Consider the following 10,416-nt stretch of genomic DNA (forward strand, 5'->3'; position numbering starts at 1 on the left):
TTGCTTCCTACATGTGCTATATTCTTTGTTTATCTGCATGTGTTTGTGCTGCTGCTCTGTCGCTTAAGTTTAGACATTCAACTCACTGCAGCCTTTTGCCAATATGGGTGAAAACTGCAAACAATATTGTGAACTCTGAGGTGGTCAAAATTTACTGGAAATAACTGAAAATTAACATTTTTGAGGTTAATAATACTGTAGGAAGAAAAACAGTCATAAATTACATGATTTTATCTGTTTTTATTCATTTTTAAAGAAATCCAGATCCAAAACCAAGGGTAGTTTTTGCAAAACCAAAACATGGGGGTCTAGTGCAGTGGTTCTCAAACTCGGTCCTCAGGACAACACACAGGTCACGTTTTCCAGGTTACCCAGCAGGTGCACAGGTGCATTCATTAGTCACTGACACATTTTAAAAGATCCACAGGAGGAGCTAATTATTTTACTTGTCATTCTGTAAGGAGACCTGGAAACAATGCACTGTTTGAGTTCCTGAGGACCAATTTTGAGAACCTGTGTTATATGTATATGCACATGGTATTCAATTCTGTCATATTTATGTTTTTGGATACAGAGAAGAGGGGGGATTCCGCACATTCTCTGTGATGTAATTTTTTTCAATCAAATTGATTGAAAAAAATGACATCACAGAGAATGAAAAGTTTTCTATGATTACCAATTGGGAATGATGCAATATATGTGGAAATAATATCATCTTTTGGCATGTCGCCGAAGATCGTTTGTGACATTCATTCCGCTATATACTGTAAGGTTACATGTATGAAATCTATGATTTAGTAACAACAAAACACATCACTCTTACGTGTAACATTTAGGTATGCTTATGCATAACTTTTTGTGAAATGTCATAATTTTATTAATAAAATGGACTACTCACTGTAGCAGTCCTACATTTACCAAATTTTGCTCTGACCATGTGCTGGTGTGAACACCATTCCCATAAATGACCCACACCTACAGCCATACATTACTTGATTTGCCCAAACTCGTCTGATCTTGGAAGCTAAACAGTAATAGGCCTGGTTAGTACTTGGATGGGAGACCACCTGGGAATACCAGGTGCTGTAGGTTAAAAAAGGATAACTGGGATTTAAATGCACATGCCAGAGCATTTATATATACATCATATAATTGGGTAACTGATGTATCTGTGAATTGTCAATCCTCCATTAAAATTTGGTGAATCCAACTTTGTGGAATATTGATTCAATAATATTTCGCCAGGAGATTTCTCCATGTTATAAAAGAAAAAAAAAATATTTTCTTCTCTTATCCTTGCTACAGGTAATTAACATATAACACTTATGGCATCAACTACTGTATATGGGTACCTTAATTTTACTTAGACATAATAAAGGTTACATTTTAATACATGAATATTCATAAAGAGTGCCCCAGTTTAACATATTTATGTTTTTCCTTGCTCTGTTGTATTGTGTTTCCAGCATGTTTTATTTTGAGTCCCAATATAAGAATTCAGCCCGAACAGTTTTCAAGTGGCACCATTATTTTTATTTGCTTGGGCATATTTTTAGGATATTCCTTGTTGCCCGTTGAGGCATAAAGACATTTTTATCTCTCAAAAGTGCTCATAGCTGTTATTTCTCAGGTTGCACTATACACTTGTAATGATTATATACTTGTAGGGGCACACATCCATTTGTACCTCTCAAAAGAGCTCATACAGTAGCTGTTATTTGTAATTAGAGATGTGCAGGCTCGGTTTTCTGAAAACCGAGCCCACCCAAATTTCATGGATCTGAGTGAATCCGAGTGGTGGCTTGGTGTTTCCCACCTTGCATGGATTCCAAAAGGCAAAACGTCATCACCCCCAGCATCGGATTCTTGCGGGGTTTGGATTCTATACAAGTCCCTCCCACAGTGATTCGGGTGCCATTTCACACTGACTCCAGTCTGCTTAGCTGTGTTGTGCAATGTGTCCAGTGGCTGCTGTGCTGTGTTCATTCTCTCCTCCTCCAGTGGCTGCTGCTGTACTGTGTCCACTCCAGTCCCTGTGTCCAGTGGCTGCTGCTGTGTCTATCCACTCCCTGTGTCCAGTGGCTGCTGCTCAGTCTATCCACTCCCTGTGTCCAGTGGCTGCTGCTCAGTCTATCCACTCCCTGTGTCCAGTGGCTGCTGCTCAGTCTATCCACTCCCTGTGTCCAGTGGCTGCTGCTCAGTCTATCCACTCCCTGTGTCCAGTGGCTGCTGCTCAGTCTATCCACTCCCTGTGTCCAGTGGCTGCTGCTCAGTCTATCCACTCCCTGTGTCCAGTGGCTGCTGCTCAGTCTATCCACTCCCTGTGTCCAGTGGCTGCTGTGCTGTGTCCATCCTCTACATCTCCAGGCTCTGCTGCTGTGCTGTGTCCACTCCAGTCCTTAGTGTTAAACTGTTAATATTGGCTGAGCTACTGTAGATAGCAGATAGACAAATAGCAATTCACTGTTTATTATTTTTTATAGTGCAGGAATTATATTGGTATTACTAGACTAACTTCAATATAAGCAGTGTGACTCCACAGCTGTCATTTGTGAAAAAAGGAAAAAAAGATTACTAAAAAGTAAAAATAAATAAATAAATAAATTGTTTATACAACCTGTGTGCATTTGTTCACCTACATATAAAAGTGCGGTGTCTCTACACACACTGTTAGCTGACATGCGACTTAAAGTAGAAAAAATATATATTTCTTCTATTGTTTTTACTACATCTGTGCGCTGTCCCCCGGTGCGTTATTTGTTCACATGCAAAATAGTGTTGTGACTGCTCGCAGTGTCAGCAGAGCTGCAAATTTAAAAAAGTCAGAAGAAAAATGTCTTCTATTGTTTGTACTACATCTGTGCTCTCTCCCCCAGTGAGTTGTTTGTTCATGTACATATAAGCACTGTCTCCACACAATGTGCGCTGAGTGCATTGCAGTTGGTGGCCAATTTTTTTTTATTTGTCTTTTATTAAAATCAAAATTTTATTGTGTGTATTATCCCTCGTACTCAGACTCTCTGGGGCTCATAAATATACTACATAAATATACTACAAGGGTGTGTTTCCCAATACGGGGAGGTAGTATGGCCAACAGGTCAGTCTCCTCATATTTGTTAGTAGGCTGATTTGGAGTTAGCTGCTCTGAAGTGCAACCATATAGTGTCTTGGCTTCTCTTTCAACCCTTATGAGGAATCATTGGCTACTCACAATATAATCTTTTATGGCCTTAAATTTAAAAAGTGTACTACAGGGGTATGTTGCCAAATTGAAGGGGGGGGTGTAGTATGGCCAGCAGGTCAGCCTCCTCATATTGTTAATAGGCTGATGTGGAATTAACTTCTCTGCAGTACAACTATTTAGTTTATTGGCTTCTCTTTACCCCCTTGTGAGGAATCCTTGCTTACTGACAATGTAATCTTTGATTAAATTTAGTTTTCTTAATCAATCAATTATAAGTTATTAATCGATGAATCCATCAATTGATTCACCACTTTAATTAATTTTGGGTGCTTGTTTTTCAATAGCATTTTCCACTTACCTGCTTTGTTCTTCTTATAGCAGTAATAAAAAATAATGGCTAATCAATCAATTACTCAATCAATCCCTCTTCAACTAGATACTCCACCTCCATTTCCCTGTACTGCCGTCAGGCTTCTGATCTAGTTTTTGAATAATGAAAACATTCTATAGTATTGTATAGTTTATACTAAACTGTGATCCTGTCTGCCAATGCAGTGCCACTCCGTTTCCTAGATGTGCCATGTTTGAAGTTGAACTGCCACGTGTTTGTGCCACCCACTGCTGTCGATTAGCTCAGTTAGCCAGCTAGCTCGTGCCACCTTTTGGCCTAATCTGAATAAAAACAATATTGTGAGCTGTTGAGGTGTTCAGAAATGACTGGAAATTAATGTTATTGAGATTAATAATACTGTAGGAAAAAAACAGGCCTTTAGCTTTTTTATAATTTTTTGAAAAAAATACAGATCCAAAACCAAAACCCCTGAGGGTGGTTTTGACAAAACCAAAACACAAAGTTAATACGGATCCAAAACCAAAACATTGGGGTCGGCGTACATCTCTACCTGTAATGATCTCCTATTTGCAGCTCATCAGAGAAAAGGAATTCTAGGCACACTACAATCAATGCACTACAAAGTGTCACATACATACACACACACAAAACCATGAGGCTTCTCTGAGCTTCATATAGTGGAAAATTTTATTTAATGAAATGATTGTCATAAAATTATAGTGGTGAACTTTGGTGTGATGTTTACACTTATGCACAGGGCTCCTCCTCCTCCTCCTCCTCCTCCTCCTCACACCACCAGATGTGCACCTGCATTTGTACAAGTCCATCCATAATGTCTACATGGTCTGAATGTCGGCTTTCAAAATGTGGACATTCAGAATGTTAATATTGACAAAATATTGACATTCAATATGTCGACATTCAGAATGTCTAACAGACTGTTGACAACTGATGTTAGGTGCTGATGTTAGGGTTAGGCTGCAATGAGCGTTAGGGTTAAGGTTAGCTTAATATGCTGACATGTCATCTTCCCATCAATGTTGTTGACATTTCGAATTTCGACAGATAATACCACACCTATTCAGGCAGACAGGTGCAAAGCCTGCCATGATGCAGAAAATAACACCCTCAGACAATGTTGAGGCCTTTCCATTGTCTTTTGAGAAGATGGCAACTCGGCTTAAATAGCCAATAGAGGAGTGGGTAGCAAAACTGGTTCATTTGATGAGCGAAGCACAACAGGCTTATGTGGATATGCCCAAAGCCCAGGCGGTGAATTGTTGGCAACTAAAGGCCGCAATTCTGGCGTGTATAGGGGTGACAGGGTCCGGGAAGGCACACCAGTTTATGACTGGTGACTTAGGCCAGGGTCCGCAACACATGCTCAGCTGGCCAACCTGGCGAAGTTAACAAAAAGCTGGTTAGAGTCCAATCAAAATCTGACTGTCAGAATCTTGGAAATTTTCCTAATCGACCATTACATGTGGAACCTAAACCAGGAGCTGCAAAAATGGGTTCTGCAGAGTGATCCGCAGTCATTTGAAGAGCTGGTGATACCCATTGACCATTATTATGCCCTGGGAAATATGGGCCAGACAGCGGGAAAGGTTGTCAGGCCAGTTGCCAGACCAAAACCAGATGTTGGCACAGACCACAAGGTAACCCCAGAAGGTGCTTCGAGTGTGGTGAACTGGGCCATTTTTGGAGGAATTGTCCAATTCAACAGGAACTGATGGACTGTTTGGTGGGGTGACTAGGCCCCATGCACCCTGTTTGACCATGTCTTCATCCATGGGTAGCCCACTGCAGTTTCAGGTGCCTGTCACAACAAAGCAACAGGAGGTGTTGATGGTGATAGATTCAGGCAGTGAAGTCACTGTGGTGTCGAGCACTCTAGATCTGGAGGACCTGATGATCCAGCTACCACCAGTAAAAGTACTGTGTGTCTACGGGGGGACAAATGGTGCAAGTAGTTGCAGCAATAGCTCCAAGGCTGCCATTCCTCCTTATTCTGGGGTGAGACTTTTCCCTGTTCTGGGAAATTTTACTTGACCTGATCAGTCCAGACATGCTTGCAACTGAATCACCGACTGGACTTCCAACTCTAGATGATCTTGTTACTCACACCCTGGAACCAGAGGAGGAAGTCGGGAAGCAGCAATATCTGGAGCCCGTGTACCGGCTTTTGCTGCAAACAGACAAGTGTCGCATTGCAGAAGATATAAGGAAGGTTTGGTCAAAGAAGATTGATAGAAAACAAGAACCTGGCCAGTTGTTGGAGAATATTGGTCTCCTTTGTTCAGAACTGTAACACTCCAGGACTTTACTGAAGATCAATTAAATGATTGTGCATTTGGGAGTGCTTACAAGAAGAATATTGGTGAATGGAGTATGGAAGGCTGACATAGCTGAGAAAGAACCATACTTTATGATAGAGTATAGAGTAGCAGTGGTACAGGATAAGATAGTTATTCAGCTCTTGGTGCCAAAAGTACACGTTGGGTTGGTGTTGGCAGCAATCCATATAAACCCTAAAGGAGGACATTTAGGAGAGGATAAAACTCTTAAATTTGTGTTCTTAAGGCTTTATTGGCTGGGCATCCTCATGGTGGTCTAGAGGTACTGCCAAGCCTGCACAGTCTGCCAATGGACGGTCCCTAAACCTGATTACCAAGGTGCCCGGGTACCTCATCCTATAATCCCAGGTCTATTAGTGAGACAACCCTTAAAGAAAGCACAGGGGTGGCAAAAGAGGGCTTATGGCACCTTAGACACCACACGAACCCTTAATTCAGGTGATAAGGTGCTTGTCCAGGGGGCAAAATGTGTGCACATGGGCAAGGCTCTTATGAGGTAATAGAGGTTATAGGACCTCTATTACCATTGCTGTTGAGGAAGTTTTGGGTTCTCTATGAAAAAATGCGATCTAACATTACAACCTCATTTTGGACTTTCCGGACCGGCTCCATCAATCTGATTCCAGTAGCACCACTCCAACTCCACATTACTGCGGGCATTATTGCTGAAGGTTTGGACGTGACTGTGCATCCTAAGGCTGGTAATTACACTCAAAGATGGATATTATCCCGGATCAAATTATTTGAGGTCAATTACTTTGTTCATAGTTTTTTATCACCATTTGGATTAGGACTTTTTAACAGGACACTTTATAGGAATCACCACCATATTTCTTTGGAACTTTTTTTAACATTTATCAAATCCCAATATTTTTCCTATATATATTTATTATTGTATTCTTTCTGCTGAACATTAGTCTTTCCATATATGTTTAAATGTTTTATTCATTTGCATTATGTATTCATTACATAGTTTTAATTATGCAGCAATAAATGATTATTTATGTTTTTCAACTCAAGCCGTATACAGTCATACTTTTTCTCATTACATTTATAAGTGTATGAATTTTTGAATATGTATGTTTCCAATTAATGCACACTAAATTTGATTAAGGTGAGTTTTAGATAAAACTAACTGTATTACTATAAGCGCGGATCATGTTTTATTGTATTTATTTTATATATGCTATGAGTTTGGCACCCTCCCTTGAACCAGCAGCTCATTTGTTTAAACAAATAGAGCAAGTTTACCGTGCCAACTGGTTAAGCCCACAGGTGAAGGAAGTGTTTTCTCAGCAGAGGCTTTCATTTTGAATGCTCTGTGTCGGGTTGCACAGATCCTTCCATCTTCAAACCTCACCTCAACAGACCAAAGAAGGAGGTGGTAGAAAAATCAAAACTGTCTGAGATATGAGTTTGCCAAAGTTGGTGAAGCTAAGATTGGGGGAGTTGGGAAAAGAGAAATATTTTCCAGATAAAGAGTTGCTTCGCCAAGTATGGCAAAGGTAAGGGGAAAGCTATGTGGCACAAAGGGTACTTTGCCATTTTCTGATGTGCAGAACAGAACTAATTCCCAAAGAAAAGGGGAAGATAGGGTTAAGGATCCTGCTGCCCACTACAAAAAAAAGGTCTAACACACAGCTGCACTACCTGAGTGTAACTGATTTGGTGTGTGTGAAGGTATAAAGGATTGTGGATTCCAGTGGGCAGGGACTTCCAATGCTGCCTAGCAGCAAGACGATAGAGAATAGCTAGTGGGGCAAATAGCTCCTGCTTTTGTGTCTCCAGCCATCAAATAGCTCCCCCTTGTGTGTCTCCAGCCATCAAATATCTTCCCCTTGTGTGTCTCCAGCAACCCAGTCCCCAGTCTATCTTTTTAACAAGCACTCATAATTTACTTGCCTTTGCTGTCTTCCCTCTGCTTCTCTCCTCTGCTGCGTGACTGAAGTGACCTTAGGTAACAGCAGCGTCACCTGATGGAAGCTGCAGGAGCTGTATGATTGGTGCTAGGCTGTACAGTCTTTCTGCTGCTGTCTGTCATATAAATGACAGGCAACAGAGCAGCAGTGCTGAAATGCCTGTACATCCTATCGGAGAACAGCCACTGTCAGCTGGGACTTCTGAAATCTGGAGCTGGTGCTGCAGAGCTTAGATGTCCAGCCTGTCCAGTTTTCCCTAAGAGTTTCCAGATGCACCTATGCATTTGCCTACACTGCCTATGCCTAGAGCCAGCTCTGTCGATAGTCAGTGATATTTAGAACAATGGCAACAGTCTGATAAATCAACTGCATGAATACTTAGGACATGATGTAGGTAGCTATATTACAAACACTATTTGCACACTATAATAGTTTCCATTTGTATAAAATGCATGCATGGAAAATGGCAACAGTTCTAATGGAGTGCAGAAAATCAAAGAAACTTTAAAATCAGTGATGTGGAAAGCCTATAGCAGCCCACCAACAAACTGAGGTCTTCCTGTAAGGCACCATACATATTACAGTACTTCATGCACCAACAATAATTAGTATAACATTCCCAGGCTGAATGTTATATGATATATTGTAAAGTGTAACCCTTTCACCGGGTCCCCTAGCCAAAGCATTAACAAACTAGTCAGCCTAGGCCAGGGATCCCAGGGGAGATGGGGACCTCCCAAAAAAGAGGGTTCCCCCTCTCCTGAGCACCCCAGGCCTGGGCTGAAACCCGGGGCTCATCCCTGCACCCTGGAGTAATAGTAATAATAATCAAAGTATAATATTGTTTTTTATGGTGGGACAACAGGTCCCAGCATGCCTGCCCTTTGGCATTGGCAGTGTTACAAGTGACAGCAAGCGGCCGGCATTGGTACCTCCACTAAAAAAAAAAATATTAAAATACAGACAGGAAACACACACCATAGAAAGTAAAAGGTTATTACATAACCACAGACTATACTCACCTTGTCCCTGGTGTCAGGTCCTCTTCTCCACTAGCATCCCGGTGTTTGGATAAAAAAAAAAATACTTAGCTACCCTTTGGTGCAGGTCGGTCCCTCTTCTCCAATAGAGTCCCGAGCCATTTCGGACTGAAGAGCTATATGTGTATACACATGGAGGTCATCCCCGGCAAGTGACAGGACCCATAAGGTTCCCTGCACTTGCAGGGCCACCAGCCAATCAGCAGCCACTACTAAGTAAGCCAGTAAGTGGCCGCTGATTGGCTGTGAGTTGACTGGCTGTCAATCAGCAGAGAGGCCCTACACATTTTGTTACCTGTATTTTTTTTAACCAGGACTGGCTCACAGAGCCTGGGACTGGTTATGCTTTTGAGGGGGGGCCCCACGCCTTTTTTTCTTTTCAGATGTTTACATGTTTTTTTACACAATACATACATGCAGCCTGCATGTATGTCACTGATATGTTCAGGAGTATTTAGCTATGGGGAACACAATCTCGGACCAGACATGATTCTTAGTAAAATTACATCTAATAGTGACTCTTTCAACACATGTGGGTTGCGACCCAGATCTCTTCATTGGAAGATCTTCCAAGAGACATACACTATGGGCCTCATTCACCCTCTTAGTTCCTGGACACTGCACATCCTGCACCACACAGGTTTCCCCTAAGAGTGCAACTGCTAGCATACTATCATTGCATTGCAAAGCTACATAGCTCATTTAGTTCCTATAAAGATTATTCTATTATTTACTTTTCATACATGTGTTTTTTATACTTTGCTGTTATATGGATTTATTCTGCAGTGAACTGTAACAATAGATAAAGCTAAAAAATGAAGTTACTGTAGGCTTGGCTATATTGAGTAGAGTACACCCATGAAACGGATCACTCCACTTCAGCACTTCCTCCGTTTCCCCTTCGTATCTGGAGCATCAAGGACGGAAGTAAAATGATTTACTAGAAAGGTAATTGCACTTTATAAACCTTTAACCTATTTCTTTATGGTAGATACTCTTCATTTAGTGTTTGTTACATGTTTAGCTATTACACGTAATAGTGTGAGGTGCTGTCAGTGGGCGTCTCCATGCACTGGACGGTGGGTGAGTCATTAGCCTATTTTCGCGATCAGTAGGAGATTGCAGATGCGATGGCATATGTATCCGTATCAGAATCAGGCCTGTAATGCGGAGAGTTCCTAAGTTGGATGTCTTGTACAGAAGGAGGTTACTAGTAATCATAACCCATAGTGTATATGCTCACATGGAATTCAAGCTTTCCAATATAATTTACAGTAATGTGAGCAAGTATATTAATTGCAAGAGGTTCACAAGCAACACACACATGGCGTGATTCTGAGTCGGACACAGAAGTGACCACAGCTGCTGCTTATGCCCCAGTCACATCTGTGTGCTAATGCAAATGCCACTACAAAGACATGATATACCTCCTGAATGTATCAGCCTTGATTTTGTGTGCGAAATTAAATTGTACAGAAGATATAATTTGTAGAGAACAGAGAGAGGAATTGAATAATACGTTTCTGGATATAGGATACAAAAGATAGATAATGGAGGAAGCAAA

At 41.3% G+C, this 10,416-nt stretch overlaps 1 pseudogene; it reads left to right on the plus strand.

The window, feature by feature from the left end:
• The first annotated feature begins 973 nt into the window (after positions 1–973).
• Positions 974–1,092, plus strand: LOC148526586 (5S ribosomal RNA; annotated as a pseudogene).
• The last annotated feature ends 9,324 nt before the right edge of the window (positions 1,093–10,416 follow it).

Source organism: Taudactylus pleione, unplaced genomic scaffold (assembly GCF_031769625.1).
Source record: "Taudactylus pleione unplaced genomic scaffold, aTauple2 ptg000095l, whole genome shotgun sequence".
Lineage (NCBI taxonomy): Eukaryota > Metazoa > Chordata > Amphibia > Anura > Myobatrachidae > Taudactylus > Taudactylus pleione.